The following is a 6,461-nucleotide window of genomic DNA, read 5'->3' as shown; positions in this document are numbered from 1 at the left end:
TCCCCCCTTTATGGATTGGGGTATTTAAAGATTATAAGAAATAAATACATTCAGTACTCACTGGAGTGCCCTCCCAGTACTATCCTAAGTCTCTGTATCTCTTTTGTATCCCTGTTTACTCTGCCTAGCATTTCGAATCCACACACCCCTACCCTGGAATGTATGAACCCATCGAGGCTGGACCCCGACAGATGTCACCCTAATGTGGGGTCACAACATATGGTGCCACAATGTGGGACTCATGACAGATGAACCCTGACAGATGCCCCTCAGTGTGGGGTCACTACAATGATCCAATAGAGAAATGCAAAACACTGTCCCTAGTGCTGTAGATGGACCATGGGTGTGAGTTGGCTAGGCAGGTGGGTATTGATTTCATAACAAGTACCAAGTTGAGGATCAAGAAAACAAGAATCAGGAGACATGGAGACAGATAGCCTGTGAGTACGCAGGCAACAGCAGCTTATGGAAGGGAAGCACTTAACCTCAACACTCTGGGTCATGAAGCAGTGAGAACTGTGAGTTCAAGTCCTTCCTAGGGCATATGGTGTATTAGAAGCCATTCTGAGTTACAAAACAAGACTCTGTTTCAAATAAGAACATTGTTAATTAGAATAAAATGATATTAAAATGAGAACAACAATCTACACAGAGTTTTGTCTTTATCAATTGTTTATTATGTACATTTCTCATGATTTTATTTTATCTTCCTGACAAAATAGGATTATTAACCTCATATTACATATGAGAAAATTGAATATTAAAGAGATTAGGAGACTTTTCTAGACTCCTGGTAGGGCTTGATTCAAAGCCACAGGATGAGGGGCCTAAGCCTGATCCATGAGGTGCTATGTACAGAAAGAAATTGAAATCTGTTTAGAAATAATAAGCTTTGAAGACCTAGGTTCTTCGAAGTTCACCTGAGTGTTTTCTTTGTCTGTCTTCTGGTATAGGACTTCCCAGAGCCTATGAGTGCTGTTTTGTTTTGTGTGCTTTGCAAACTTGGGTTACTAGACACACTTCTGGAACATTTTGGGGGAATCTCAACTTAGTTGGACACCAGCCAAGCTGAGAGTCTGACAGAAATGTTTGGAACATGGCTGAGCCAATGTTGGCTACTGTCCTGAACTGTGATGGTGGATGTCTCTCAATTTTGAGCCGCTGGTTTCTCCAGTCTAATCTCTTCAGGAATTCTGAAAGTAAGAGGAGAAGCACGTAGTGATTAGAGCAAAGGACTTGGAGTACAGACTGGGCAGGTCAGTTGGTAGAGTGCTTGCCAAGCACTCATAAGTTCCTAGTACTGCACATAAGATCCCCAGTACTGCACAAGCTGGGTGTGGTAGCAAATGCCTGTCATCCTGGCACTTGGGAAGAGTAGATAGGAGGATCAAGGTCATCTTTGGCTACAGAGTAAGTTTGAGGCCAGCCTTGGCTACATGAGACCCTGTGGAGGAAAAAAGGAGGAGAGGAGAAAGAGGAAGAGGAGGAACAGGAAAGAGAAAGTAAAGGGGGCAGAGGAGGGGGACAAGAAAGAGGAACAGGAGGAAACAGAGGGATGGAGAGAGACCCATTGAGAGATGGTCCTGGAAGAAGGAGCTTTTGTTTTCCTGTAGTGTCTGGGCCCTTTCACTTATGCAGATAAAAGGGCATGGCTACTTGTTCAAAAATCAAGAGAGAATGCCACCACAGGAACAAAATCGGAAGGCTTTTTCCTTCCTGAGGAATCCTTCAGCTGTCTGTGTTTTCACTATTTAAATCCCTACTGTGTCTTTATATGTTAGTATCATGTTAGTGACCAATGATTCTCTGTATCCTGGGACAGCAGTTTGAAATGTGTAGCACTAATAATACACCGAAGGCAGGAACTTTCTGAGCAAAGGACTCATGGAAATAGGCAGGTTTCATGTCCACTAAGCCAGCCCTGGCTGCAGGACAAAAAAACTTGAATGAATTTTACAGTCTTCAAGCAGCTGGCTTTGGGCATGGAACTGTTGGGTATCTGATGTCTGCAGTGTCTCCTGCAGGAGTTATATACATGCTGTTGTAGGCAGAGACTGCTTGTTTGTTCACAGCTGCCCAGACCTTAAATAATCACACAGAAACTATATTAATTACAACACTGCTTGGCCAATAGCTTAGGCTTCTTATTAACTAAATCTTACATTGTAAATTAACCCATTTCTTCTAATCTGTGTATCACCACAATGTCATGGCCTACTGGCAAGATTCTGACATGCTCTGGCAGATGTCTTTCTCCTTCAGCAGCTACATGGCATCTCTCTGACTCTGCCTACTTTCTCCCAGCATTCAGTTTAGTTTTCCTGCCTAGTTCTATTCTGCCCTGTTGTAGGCCAATGCAACTTTATACATTAACCAATAAAAACAACATATATACAGAAGGACTTTCCACGCCATGCTGTGACCTCTGTAAGACTATATTGACCCCCTCATTCACTGGAGAGAGGAGTCAGCCAGAAAGAATGTTTCTCTTGTACTTCACTAATGTTGATGTCACTGCTCATGCTAAGGAAATATCCCCCAGTCAGGGCTGTGAAAGATTTCTCAAGCAGGTTTGGAACCAGCCTGGTGGTTTCAGGGCTGAATGCAAGGTCAGCAGACAGAAACCAAGATGTGGCTTCCTAGTGAGAGAATTAAAATGCTACTCTTCACCCAAGATAGTGTTTTGGCTTATGTCTTTAATGTCCCACAAAGGTTAGCTTGCAGAAGGATTGGTCCCTACTGGGAGGTGGTAGGACCCCTAAGTAGATTTGGGATAGAGAAATGGACTTAGAGTTGGTAACATCATTTCCATGGAGACCATAACAGTGAGTGTGCATACCTCCAGGACTCTGTTGGCATGCTTGGTCAGAAAATTTTCTTGGAATTTCTCTCTCTCTCTCTCTCTCTCTCTCTCTCTCTCTCTCTCTCTCTCTCTCTCTCTTTCTCTCTCTCTCTCTCTCTCTCATGTGTGTGAAGGCGAATCTCAGGTGTCACTCCTAAGAGGAGTGCTATTTACCTTGTGTTTTGAGAGTCAATCAGCTTGTGACTCACTCACTCTGTGAAAGAAACTAGAGAGGTTTCTCTTGGTCTGGAGCTTGCTACGTAGGGTAAACTGGTGCCCAGCAAGCCCCAGGGATCCACTTGTCTCCACTTTCCCAGAGTTGGGATTACAAACATCCTCCACCACTCCTGGCTTTTTAATGTGGTTTCTGGGGGATCTAACACAGGCCCTCACGCTCGTGAGGCAAACACTGTACTGAGCTTTTTCCCAGCCCAAAATGGATTTGGAACCAGGATTAGCATTAGCAAGAAGCCTGGAGTCCATAATTCTAGACAGGTGACCCCAGTCTCTAGAGATGGGCAGCTCCTTGATTAGACTCACATGGTGACTTTCTGTTGGAGCCTTGATTGAAGCCCAGGTGCCTGACAGCCTAGCACAGCACACCTAGAACACATTGCTACCTCGTTCTTTCCTATCTCACTGTCTTGCAGACTATCATCCCAACATGGACAAAGAATGCGGTTTTTGTTTTTAGAGCTTTCCCTGTGTCAGACACCCAGCAGTGCTCTGGTGGGGAATTATCATTGCCATTCCACAGATAGTAAGATCAGGGTGGGTTCTGTAGAGATTGCTCAGTGGTTAGTGCACTGGTTGCTCTTGCAGAGGCTCTGTTCCCAGCAGCCACAAGATGGCACATAGCCATCAATAACTCCAATTCCGGGGGTCTGGTGCCTTCTTCTGGCCCCTGTGGGTACCTGCAGTTATGTGCACATAAAGTCATACTTACACATGTACATATACTTAGAAAAAAGAAACATCTCAGGATTTGAACACAGTTCTGCTAACCCCCAGATCCCCTGTGTATAAGAATACCAGACCTTGCCTCCTTTTGTTCCAGCTTCTTCTGCTCCTTCCCCTTAGTCCCCCAGGAGCCAAGCATATCCATTCCTAGCACAGGGCACATTACATGGAAACCCACTTTCCCTCCACCTAGTCACTTCCCCTCTTTTTGTGTTTATCAACACAAATAGCTTGTTCTCCTGCCATATTTGTTTTCTTGGAGGCCTACCTCAACCCAAGCCCCCGAGGGCCCTGCCTCCATCCTGGACAGCTTCCTCAACTTCCCCTCCACACAACCCCCAGCAGAATCCATCTATAAATGCGTCACTCACTGTTGACTGGCTTTTCCTGCCTGGGCCGGGGTTCCGCTGCTGTTTCTTCCTTGAGAGGTTCTCCTGAGGTGAGCTTTGATCTCCAGAGGGGAGGGGTGATGCTCGAGTCAGCCAGCCTATGAGTCAGCCTGTGAAAGAAACCAGAGAGGATGCATGCGACCGTTGCATCCTTCCTTTCCTAGGGTCAGAAGTGTGACAGAAACAGAAACTACACAAGGCAGAGGTGACTGTCCCTAGAACGTTCACAGGGTTAGGAGAATGAAACATAAAATAAATATGAAATCAATGGGTAGACACTGCACAAAAATCCAGAGTTAAATCTTAAAGTGTTTTGAGTTGCATAGTTTTCTTGGGACAAGGCTGTTTGTGGTGACACTTGATTGTATATTGCGGTTGAAAAAAAGGTCAGACTGAGCGACAGACCATTGTTAATATTTGCTAGCATACATACTCTCTTCAATCCAAAATAAAAAACTGATCTAATGTCTATTATACCTTAATGATAGTATTTTTGATGACTTCTAAAATTATATTTAACTAAACAATGTATTCACATAATTAGAATATGTGAAGATATAACAAACCCAAAGAAAACCTGTTTTGCTTCTACAGATTCCAAAAATATGTCATGAATCCAACAAGTGTTCTATAAACCATGATAACATCATTTTGTTTATAATAATCAAAAGATTGGGAGCTGGTCAATTTTCAAACATTAAAATTCTATAAAAGTGAAAAAAAAGAAAAAAGGTCAGAGAAGTTTCTGGAACTTTGTGCAAACTACCAACCCATGAGGGAGACAGTTCTTTGGGGCTTCTGGTGACATTTTGGTCCTCAGAACTCATAAGAATATATGAAAAACCACTCCAGGCAGAGACGCACGTGCACACTGGCAGCCAGGGTCCTGATGAGGAACATGAGGTGCACTTAAAAGGCTTTCATAAAAGACGGCTTGTAAGTTGGAAGGAACAGGTAAAAGAAGCTCCTTGGTGGCCCCGAACTGTACTCCTACTTACACAGGAGGCCAAGGCAGGGGGATCTCAGGTTCAAAGTCTGTCTGGGTTACAGTGTGAGTTCAAGGTCAGCCTGGAAAACTTAGTAGGAGTATGTCTCAAAAGTGAGAACTATGCCCAAGGAGATAGCTCGGCCCTAGTCTAGGCCTTAATGCCCACAGGAAGTCTGGGTATGGTGGCATGAACTTGCCATCCTCATGCTAGGGAGGAAGAAACATGTACATCCCCAAGGTTCACTAGCTGACCAGCTTTTCAGTCAGGGAATGCTAGCTCCTGATGAGATGTCTCAAAAAAAAAAGTGTGTTACACTTAAGGTTAAGGTCTGTTATCCATACATAAGTGTATGAACACATATGTAAGAGAGAGACACACAGGGAGACAGAGACAGAGAGAGAGGCTGGAGGCAGGGAAAAAACCACCTCCCAAACCCTCAGCACTGGCCTGCTGGCTGGTGCTCTATTGAAATTCTGTTGCCTCCTGACTATGTCATTGAAAGATAGAGAATTCCTGTGTCCTTTTCCCTTATTTTTTCCTTTTCCGCATGAATATTTATGTATGCATGTTGATGTGTATGTGGGCACAAATGAGATGAATGTATGTGCATGCATGTTGACATGTATGTGGGTAGCCGTGAGTTAACAAGTGCATGTGGAGACCTAACGTTGATCTAGGAATTATACTTCACTGATCTTCGCTAATTGAGACTGGCAATCAAACCAGGAATTGATCAAAATGGCTAGTCTCTCTAGCCAGCTTGCTCTGGGGATCCTCCGTGTCCAACCTTTCAAGGCTGGAATTCCAGGTGGGATGTCACACTCACCTAGTACGTCCATGGATTCTGGGGCTCTCTGGCTCTCATGCTTGTGGTGCAGGCAAGCACTAGCTCCATAGACCTGTTCCCAGCTTCTTCTTCCCTCTGCTCAGAGTTCAGTTGGTCCACATGGACACATGATCTCATTACTGCTTATATACTTCCTACAGGTTGAGGGCCAGAACATTACCATAGGGAACCTCTCTGAATGCCTTCTAATTCAAACTTCCAGCCCGCTCCCAGACATAAGCAGCATCTTGATGTTTGTGTTAATCCATAAACAGCTGTAGTCTTACCTCCTAGGCGTGTGTTCCCAAAACAGTGTGTGTTGAATAGAAGCACAAATACAGCTAAGTATACAGAGATAATGTTTCAATAAGTGCTTAGAAGTGTGTATGTATGAGAGAGAGAGAGAGAGAGAGAGAGAGAGAGAGAGAGAGAGAGAGAGAGAGAGAGAGAGAGAG

At 44.2% G+C, this 6,461-nt stretch overlaps 1 long non-coding RNA gene across 1 annotated transcript in view; it reads right to left on the bottom strand.

Moving 5' to 3' along the window:
* Positions 1-831: 831 nt before the first annotated feature.
* The window catches only part of LOC126491403 (uncharacterized), a 6,597-nt gene continuing 967 nt past the window's right edge, over positions 832-6,461 (bottom strand). Inside the window, exons 2-3 of the long non-coding RNA XR_007589398.1 lie at positions 4,174-4,301; positions 832-1,193 (exon numbers count right to left, since the gene is read on the bottom strand). This is a non-coding gene — a long non-coding RNA (uncharacterized lncRNA). The remainder of the gene's footprint in view (positions 1,194-4,173; positions 4,302-6,461) is intronic.

Source organism: Alexandromys fortis, unplaced genomic scaffold, assembly GCF_014885135.2.
Source record: "Alexandromys fortis isolate MF-2015 unplaced genomic scaffold, M_Fortis_MF-2015_v1.1 scaffold_233, whole genome shotgun sequence".
Classification (NCBI taxonomy): domain Eukaryota; kingdom Metazoa; phylum Chordata; class Mammalia; order Rodentia; family Cricetidae; genus Alexandromys; species Alexandromys fortis.
Note: the sequence above shows the minus strand (reverse complement) of the source record. Positions and strands in the feature narration are given on the sequence as shown.